Genomic DNA, 9,479 nt, shown 5'->3' with positions numbered 1-9,479 from the left:
ATCAATCAATTAATGCAAAATAATTTGGATTTGAAGGCTATTTTCAGTATTGCTGCCATAACAACTTAGATCTGGCGTCGCAAACACCCACCTAGTTGACTAAGGCCCTTTGGGGAAGGAAATAAGCTTCCCTGGCCTACATGTGACACCAGACCCACAGCAATCTGGTTAACTGTTAACTGCCCTCTGAAATGACCTTGCAGGCCATTCAATTGTCAAGGCAATTCGTGATGGGCCGTAAATGCTAGCTGTGCCAGGGACTCCCACTTCCCGTTACTGCAGCATATCTTATTTTACAAACGTAATGTTCTTCCAGGTGGCTCCAAACCCCTGTCGGGACACTATTCCAAACTCTTCCATCGAATTACATCCCTAAGGTTCTCAAATTATTTTGCAAACATATTCGATCTATCCCATCTACCAAACAACACTTCATTCTCTCAAGCAAATTCCATAGAATGATTGGCCCTGTTTCGTTCTGTAATTTCTTTTTTTTTCCTTTTGGGCCTCTGGTAACAACTCGGGCATTTGAGAACAGCAGTCTTTACTTTGTCATGGTCACGTGAGTGATCATCTGCTGGTGATTTCCCTTCGATAACAGTCTCCAGGAGCATGTCTAAGACGATTTGGGCCACTCCATATTGTGGGTTTCTCAAATGACACAACGTAAACTTCGACTCTATCTTATATATATATATTTTATATATACTTTGCCAATTCAAAGCTAACAGGAATTTCTCCATATTCAATCTCATCTTTCACTTCAAAATCATGTCCTCCAGCTCTGAGCCTTCCATTCTCAATTCAAGATGTAATGCAAATGAAACATGAACTAACAGTTAACTCACGTTCGATGTTTGTTCATCTAAAAGATTACACGTTAATTAGCATATGCAATAATGATAGTCCATACTCATCCTGTGAACAGGTTTATCAACAAGATGGTGCCAAACAGTTCTACAGTCCAAGAATATCGCGAATTTCCTCAGGTAGTTTTCTAAGTCTTTCCCTCCAAGATGCTGATATGGAAGTAGTGATTGAGTGTTTTAGTACCAGATAGGCTGAGGTATTTCTTGAGGTTGGCGATATTCCCGAGGTGGAAATAAGTATATGATCGAGGGGCTTTGAGATCTGCGGGTCAGTTCAAGGGAAACCAATGGAGAAAAATTTACAGAACATCACATTCAGCCTCACACAACAGTTAGGATGGGGAACGGTGTCCGCGAAATGTGTATGGAGTTTGTGGTAGAGCAAAAGATGATTGTTTTTTTTATTTCACATATTTAATTGGAGAAAAGTGCAGCCTCGGCTAAACAGGCATTTGTAGTCTGGTCACACAGAGACAGTGGAGGGTCAAGGGATATGGTGGAGAGCTGGACAATGGTGTTGTCAGCACACATATTGAATCTGGCCCTTATCTGTAGTTGCTGTTGACATTGGGAAACATGTAGATGTGGAAGAGGAGAGCAAATCTAAATGTCTGGCACAGGCGAATTGATAGTGCATGTTGGTGGAGGAAATCCATTGTGGAGGAATGTGCGACTATTATCATATCGGGAAGATAGGAACCAAGAGAGGGCAGTCCCACCAAAAGTGCCCAATGTTAGAGATATGGAGAGATCACGGGCGAGGTTTGATGGCGGTTTGGAGGAATGGGTGGAGATGGTGAAGTTTGAGACATGAAGAGACTTTAAGCTGAGGACGAGAATTTTAAATTTAAGCCATTGAGCAGATTGAAATCTAATGCAGGTCAATGAAAACCATTGTGTTGTGCGAGCTGCCGGACGTTTTTGGCAGATGGAGATGTACGTTTATGTTTTGAATGGAAGAAAGGTGGCGATTTGATTGTCAGTGAATAGTGAACTGGAGGAATTGTGTCAGCAGATGGCCCATTTCTTACTTTACTAGAGCCTTTAGCCACTGTAGAATGAACTGATAAGCATGTGCAATAAAATAACAGAGAGAGGAATGTCAATGGAGCACGCTCAGAGTCTGTCCCCTAATATCACCCACAGTAAGCTCTCAGCTGCAATCCTGAACATGGATGTAATTGTCCTGGTGTCGAAGTTTACATTTTAACTGCTTGTCCCCCTGAATTGTGTGTATACTGTGAAGAAATCCGGAGCATTTCTGCATGAACTATTATCAGTGAACATTGTCATTACAATTACATGAAGCCTGCATGTGAAACCGCTCATTATTGTGGGATCAGTCTTGTATGATTACGTGTTTCAGCCTTTCAGAGGTCTTATTAAGTTACTTTGCTGGACTTTGAGATATTTATATCGTATGTACCATTTTATTTACTTCCCAGTCAAAGCTGCTGATTCAATGTGTTCGTTCAAGTTACTGTCACGAATAGCAATGATCAGGGGTAAAACCATATCAGTGGAGACTTATCTCCTGTATAATTCAGTGCCTATTAGCATGTATCAGTTCAGAGTGACGACCGGAGCTGTCGGTTTCAGAACAACACCAGCTGTTGCTTCTCACAGTAATGGGATATCAAGTACTATAGCTGATTGGAAATATTTACTATCCCATTCTTGCAGCCATTGGAGCTCCCGGTAAGCTGCTGTCTCCAGCTATTAATATTGCAAATCAATATTAAATCTACTGCTGTGCTTGATAATGTTTTACTTGTTGAATGTTTCATGCAGTTTTCTGTTCAGTTCGGTCAGTTTAATGATGTGCTGTCTGAAGGCTCTGCTCGTTTGGTGTTGCAGCAGATGCATAATGACTGTGATGAAATTTGTCATCAAATCCTTGCATTAGTATTAGATTGTTCACTGGACTGAATGTATTTTCTGTTGATAGAATGCCCTCAGATTCTAAATGTACCAGCTCATTCGAGTTTCTTTATCTGCAATGATTTGTGTTGATCCATCCCTGAGAATGTGATCAGATTAATATCTTAACTGAATGTATTGAGATCAGATGCTCGGGCTAAGTACGTAAGAATATATGCAATAGGAAAATGCATCGGCCATTTGGTCCCTCGATCCTGCTTCACAACACATCAAGATTATTTGAGATTTGATATCGACCTCAAAACCATTTTCTTGCTTGATCTCTATTACTCTTGACTCGCCTATCGTTGACAAATTTCTTTATCTTTGCTTTGAATATAATCACTGACTCAGCCTCCGCAGCTCTCTGGGGTCCAGAATTCCAAAGATTCATGACTGTCACAGAAAATAATTCCTCCTCAGCTCCGCCTGAAATGTGCACCTTTTGTCCCTTAGTTCTAGATTCCTCCTCGAAGGGGAAACACCTTCTCACGACCCGACTGTGAAGCATCCTCAGAATTTCATATTTCAGTATGTCTCTCATACTTCTAAACTCTGATGGATATAGGCCAAAACTATTCAACCTTTAATCGCAAGACAGCCCCTTTTAACACCAGGAGTCATGGGAGTGAAGCTTCTCTGAACCTCCCTCAATGCATGTATATTCGTCCATAAATAAGGACAACACAACTGTACGCAGTAGTCTCGTTGTATTCCCACCAACGTTCTAAGAGCAGTTATCAGACCATCAGGAGTTGTTAACAGTCTCATGCTGTGGAAATAACTTTGCCTGGAATGTTATTACATCAAAATAATTTCAATGATCTAAAATCAGGCAGCTCCGTGTCCTGGTTCCCAACATCAAGGGCTGGATTGTAAAGGGACTCCAACGTTGGCGGGGCGGAGCGCGTAGGTGGGGGGGGGGGGGGTGGGGTCGGGTTTTGGGATTGGGGAAGGAGCATGAAGATCGGAACGGGTGAGGCCTGCCACCGACCCCGACGTCGGCAGGACACCTCCCTATCTCAGCGGCGGCTATCTCAGTTTCATTAAAGACAAAGGGCACAGCAACCCGGCGTCCTGTGAGCTCGTAATAATGTCCATCATATCAAGTGCATTACCATATCACCAATCAAAAATCTCAATCAAATCAGTTAATCTCCTTCCTGCATGACCATATTGGTGCTTCCTTTCGTTAATTAATCGCACTTGCCCAAGTGGCTGTCGTTTTTTGCCAGTTTACCGTTTCTGAACTTTTATTTCCTATCATACATGTTAAGCACACTGTAATAGCTCTGTTTATCTTTAAAGCCCGTTTTGAACAAATTCGTGCCGTTTTCATTTTTCCAGTTTTCTGGCAGCAGACCTTCATCAACAGAGGATTGCAAGATTATGGGCATTGCCTCTATAATTTCCACTCTTACTTCCCTCAGTATGCTCGGATGTACCTGATCCGTCCATGGCGACTTATCAATCTCAATTATAACCAGCGTTTCCAATCCCTGCTCTGTCTCAGTTTGAGGCAAACCAGTCTCTCGATGCCTTATCATTCACTAGGTATTTGGGGGCTTATTTTTCATTTTAAACTAGTAAAACGTGCTTATTTAGCACCTCAACTATGCCTCTGCTTCCATGCACAAATCATTTCTTTCTGTTTCCTAATCGATCCTACCCCTTTTCTCACCCTTTCACTATTCATACAGTCATAGAGGCTTTTAAATTCCCTTTACCTTGTCTGCCAGTCTCTGCTCATACTCTCTTTGCTGCTGTTATGATCCCGTTTGAGACCACTAACAAATCAAAAGAACTAAATGCACCCATTGACACCAAAGTCTGCAACAAAAACAAATGGACAGGATTTCACTTTTATCAATGTTACTTTAACTCTCAAAACAAAACTAGCATAAATTAAACATGAACAGTTAAGTTATGATCAATGTTTGTATATCTCAAAGGTTGCTCATTAATTAGCAGGCGCAGTGAAGGTAGTTCTTATTAATATTCTGAACAGGCTGATCAGTACAATGATGCCGACCATTTCCACAGTACAAGACAATCGGGAACTTCCTCAGGTATTGTTCCAATTCCTGTCCTCCAGGATGCAGATATGAAATTAAAGATGTCCAGTCAATAGCATACGATGCAATCTTCCCATTAACGGTTCTGTCTTGTCATCTTTCAAACACCCTCAGCATTGCCAACAACTGTCCTGATGGCACTGTTACGCTGACAACTTTTTAAGTCACCTTTGATTGCAGCAGCTTTTTCGGGAGCAGAGTGTGAGCGAGTGAGCAGCTGGGAAGTCAGTCTGAAAGTAAACTTAATTTCCTTTTGTTTTCGGCGGAGGCCAGGGGGCTGCTGGGTAAGTAAAACACTATATATTTGGGCGGTTTAAAATAACTTTCCTTTCATTGCAGCAGCTTTTTCGGGAGCAGAGTGTGAGCGAGTGAGCAGCTGGGAAGGTCAGTTTGAAAGTAAACTTAATTTCCTTTTGTTTTCGGCGGAGGCCAGGGGGCTGCTGGGTAAGTAAAACACTATATATTTGGGCGGTTTCTGAACCCGCGACACCACACTTGTAGTGTCTCCCACCCGCCCTCCTCCTCTAACCAGACAAAAAGGACTCGGTGGGGTGTTTATAAGGTAAGACTTTTTCTATTTCTCTGGTTTTATCGTGATTGGTAAAAACTTTTCGTTCCTTTTTCATTTAACTAAGTTAAGCTTAAGATGAAAAATGGCAGGAGATCTCAGACCCGTGTCATGCTCCTCTTGCTCAATGTGGGAGCTCAAGGACATGGCTGATGTCCCTGACTCCTTCACGTGCAGGAAGTGTGTCCAACTGCAGCTCTTGTTAGACCGCATGACGGCACTCGAGCTGCGGATGGACTCACTTTGGAGCATGCGCGATGCTGAGGAGGTCGTGGATAGCACGTTTAGTGAATTGGTCACACCGCAGATTAGGATTGCTGAGGGAGAAAGGGAATGGGTGACCAAAAGGCAGAGAAAGAGCAGGAAGGCAGCGCAGGAGTCCCCTGCGGTCATCTCCCTCCAAAACATGTATACCGTTTTGGATACTGTTGAGGGAGATGGCTCACCAGGGGAAGGCAGCAGTAGCCAGGTCCATGGCACCGTGGCTGGCTCTGCTGTTCAGAAGGGCGGGAAAAAGAGTGGAAGGGCTATAGTCGTAGGGGATTCGATTGTAAGGGGAGTAGATAGGCGGTTCTGTGGTCGAAAACGAGGCTCCCGAATGGTATGTTGCCTCCCAGGTGCATGGGTCAGGGATGTCTCAGATCGGCTGCAGAACATTCTAAAGGGGGAGGGTGAATAGCCAGTTGTCATTGTGCACATAGGCACCAATGATATAGGTAAAAAACGGGATGAGGTCCTACAAGCAGAGTTTAGGGAGTTAGGAGCCAAGTTAAAAAGCAGGACCTCAGAGGTAGTAATCTCAGGATTGCTACCAGTGCCACGTGGTAGTCAGAGTAAAAATGAAAGAATAGTCAGGATGAATGCGTGGCTTGAGAAATGGTGCAGGCAGGAGGGGTTCAGATTTTTGGGACATTGGGACCGGTTCTGGGAGAGGTGGGACTATTATAAATTGGACGGTCTACACCGGGGCCGGAGTGGAACCAATGTCCTTGGGGGTGCTTTTGCGAACGCTGTTGGGGAGGGTTTAAACTAATGTGGCAGGGGGATGGGAACCAATTGAGGTCAGTTGACAGTAAGGAGGTAGTAACAAAAGCCTGTAAGGAACTAGATCATGAAGTCAGTGTGACTAAGGGGAAGAGCAGGCAGGGAGCAGATGATGAATATAAAGGACTTGTGGACAGAGGTGCATTTGTTTTAATGCAAGAAGTGTAGTAGGTAAGGCAGATGAACTTAGGGCTTGGATTAGTACCTGGGAGTATGATGTTATTGCTATTACTGAGACTTGGTTGAGGGTAGGGCATGATTGGCAACTAAATATCCCAGGATATCGATGCTTCAGGCGGGATAGAGAGGGAGGTAAAAGGGGTGGAGGAGTTGCATTACTGGTCAAAGAGGATATCACAGCTGTGCTGAAGGTGGGCACTTTGGAGGACTCGAGCTGTGAGGCAATATGGGCAGAACTCAGAAATAGGAAGGGTGAGGTAACAATGTTGGGGCTGTACTACAGGCCTCCCAACAGCGAGCGTGAGATAGAGGTACAAATATGTAAACAGATTATGGAAAGATGTAGGAGCAACAGGGTGGTGGTGATAGGAGATTTTAATTTTCCCAACATTGACTGGGATTCACTTGGTGTTAGAGGTCTAGATGGAGCAGAATTTGTAAGGAGCATCCAGGAGGGTTTTCTAGAGCAGTATGTAAATAGTCCAACTCGGGAAGGGGCCATACTGGACCTGGTGTTGGGGAATGAGCCCGGCCAGGTGGTTGAAGTTTCAGTAGGGGACAACTTTGGGAATAGTGATCACAATTCCGTAAGCTTTAAAATACTCATGGACAAAGACGAGAGTGGTCCAAAAGGAAGAGCGCTAAATTGGGGGAAGGCCAACTATACCAAAATTCGGCAGGAGCTGCGGAATATATATTGGGAGCAGCTGTTTGACGGTAAATCCACATGTGATATGTGGGAGGCTTTTAAAGAGAGGTTGATTAGCGTGCAGGAGAGACATGTTCCTGTGAAAATGAAGGATAGAAATGGCAAGATTAGGGTACCATGGATGACAGATGAAATTGTGAGACTAGCAAAGAGGAAAAAGGAAGCATACATAAGGTCTAGGCGGCTGAAGAAAGACGAAGCTTTGAAAGAATATCGGGAATGTAGGACCAATCCGAAAAGAGGAATTAAGAGGGCTAAAAGGGGTCATGAAATATCTTTAGCAAACAGGGTTAAAGAAAATGCCAAAGCCTTTTATTCATATATAAGGAGAAAGAAGGTAACTAGAGAAAGGATTGGCCCACTAAAGGACAAAGGAGGAATGTTATGCTTGGACTCAGAGAAAATGGGTGAGATTCTAAACGAGTACTTTGCATCGGTATTCACCGAGGAGAGGGACATGACGGATGTTGAGGTTAGGAACAGATGTTTGATTACACTAGGTCAAGTCGGCATAAGGAGGGAGGAAGTGTTGGGTATTCTAAAGGGCATTAAGGTGGACAAGTCCCCAGGTCCGGATGGGATCTATCCCAGGTTACTGAGGGAAGCGAGAGAGGAAATAGCTGGGGCCTTAACAGATATCTTTGCAGCATGCTTAAACACGGGTGAGGTCCCGGAGGACTGGAGAATTGCTAATGTTGTCCCCTTGTTTAAGAAGGGTAGCAGGGAAAATCCAGGTAATTATAGATCGGTGAGCCTGACGTCAGTGGTAGGAAAGCTGCTGGAGAAGATACTGAGGGATAGGATCTATTCCCATTTGGAAGAAAATGGGCTTATCAGTGATAGGCAACATGGTTTTGTGCAGGGAAGGACATGTCTTACCAACTTAATAGAATTCTTTGAGGAAGTGGCAAAGTTGATTGATGAGGGAAGGGCTGTCGATGTCATATACATGGACTTCAGTAAGGCGTTTGATAAGGTTCCCCATGGCAGGCTGATGGAGAAAGTGAAGGCGCATGTGGTCCAAGGTGTACTAGCTAGATGGATAAAGAACTGGCTGGGCAACAGGAGACAGAGAGTAACAGTGGAAGGGAGTTTCTCAAAATGGAGACGTGTGACCAGTGGTGTTCCACAGGGATCCGTGCTGGGACCACTGTTGTTTGTGATATACATTAATGATTTGGAGGAAAGTATAGGTGGACTGATTAGCAAGTTTGCAGACGACACTAAGATTGGTGGAGTAGCAGATAGTGAAGGGGACTGTCAGAGAATACAGCAGAATATAGACAGACTGGAGAGTTGGGCAGAGAAATGGCAGATGGAGTTCAATCAGGGCAAATGCGAGGTGATGTATTTTGGAAGATCCAATTCAAGAGTAAATGGAAAAGATATATGTTAAGGCCCCAGCTATTTCCTCTCTCGCTTCCCTCAGTAAATGGAAAAGTCCTGGGGAAAATTGATGTCCAGAGAGATTTGGGTGTTCAGGTCCACTGTTCCCTGAAGGTGGCAACGCAGGTAAATAGAGTGGTCAAGAAGGCATACGGCATGCTTTCCTTCATCGGACGGGGTATTGAGTACAAGAGTTGGCAGGTCATGTTACAGTTGTATGGGACTTTTGTTCGGCCACATTTGGAATACTGCGTACAGTTCTGGTCGCCACATTATCAAAAGGATCTGGATGCTTTGGAGAGGGTGCAGAGGAGGTACACCAGGATGTTGCCTGGCATGGAGGGCGCTAGCTATGAATAGAGGTTGAGTAGATTAGGATTATTTTCATTAGAAAGACGGAGGTTGAGGGGGGACCTGATTGAGGTGTACAAAATCATGAGAGGTATAGACAGGGTGGATAGCAAGAGGCTTTTTCCCAGAGTGGGGGTTTCAATTGCAAGGGGACACGAGTTCAAAGTGAAAGGGGAAAAGTTTAGGGGGGATATGCGTGGAAAGTTCTTTACGCAGAGGGTGGTGGGTGCCTGGAACGTGTTGCCAGCGGAGGTGGTAGATGCGGGCACGATGGCGTCTTTTAAGATGTATCTAGACAGATACATGAATGGGCAGGAAGCAAAGAGCTCCAGAACCTTAGAAAATAGCCGACATGTTTAGATAGAGGATCTGGATCG

This window comes from Heterodontus francisci, unplaced genomic scaffold, assembly GCF_036365525.1.
Source record: "Heterodontus francisci isolate sHetFra1 unplaced genomic scaffold, sHetFra1.hap1 HAP1_SCAFFOLD_436, whole genome shotgun sequence".
Lineage (NCBI taxonomy): Eukaryota > Metazoa > Chordata > Chondrichthyes > Heterodontiformes > Heterodontidae > Heterodontus > Heterodontus francisci.
This window is presented reverse-complemented; position numbering follows the sequence as displayed.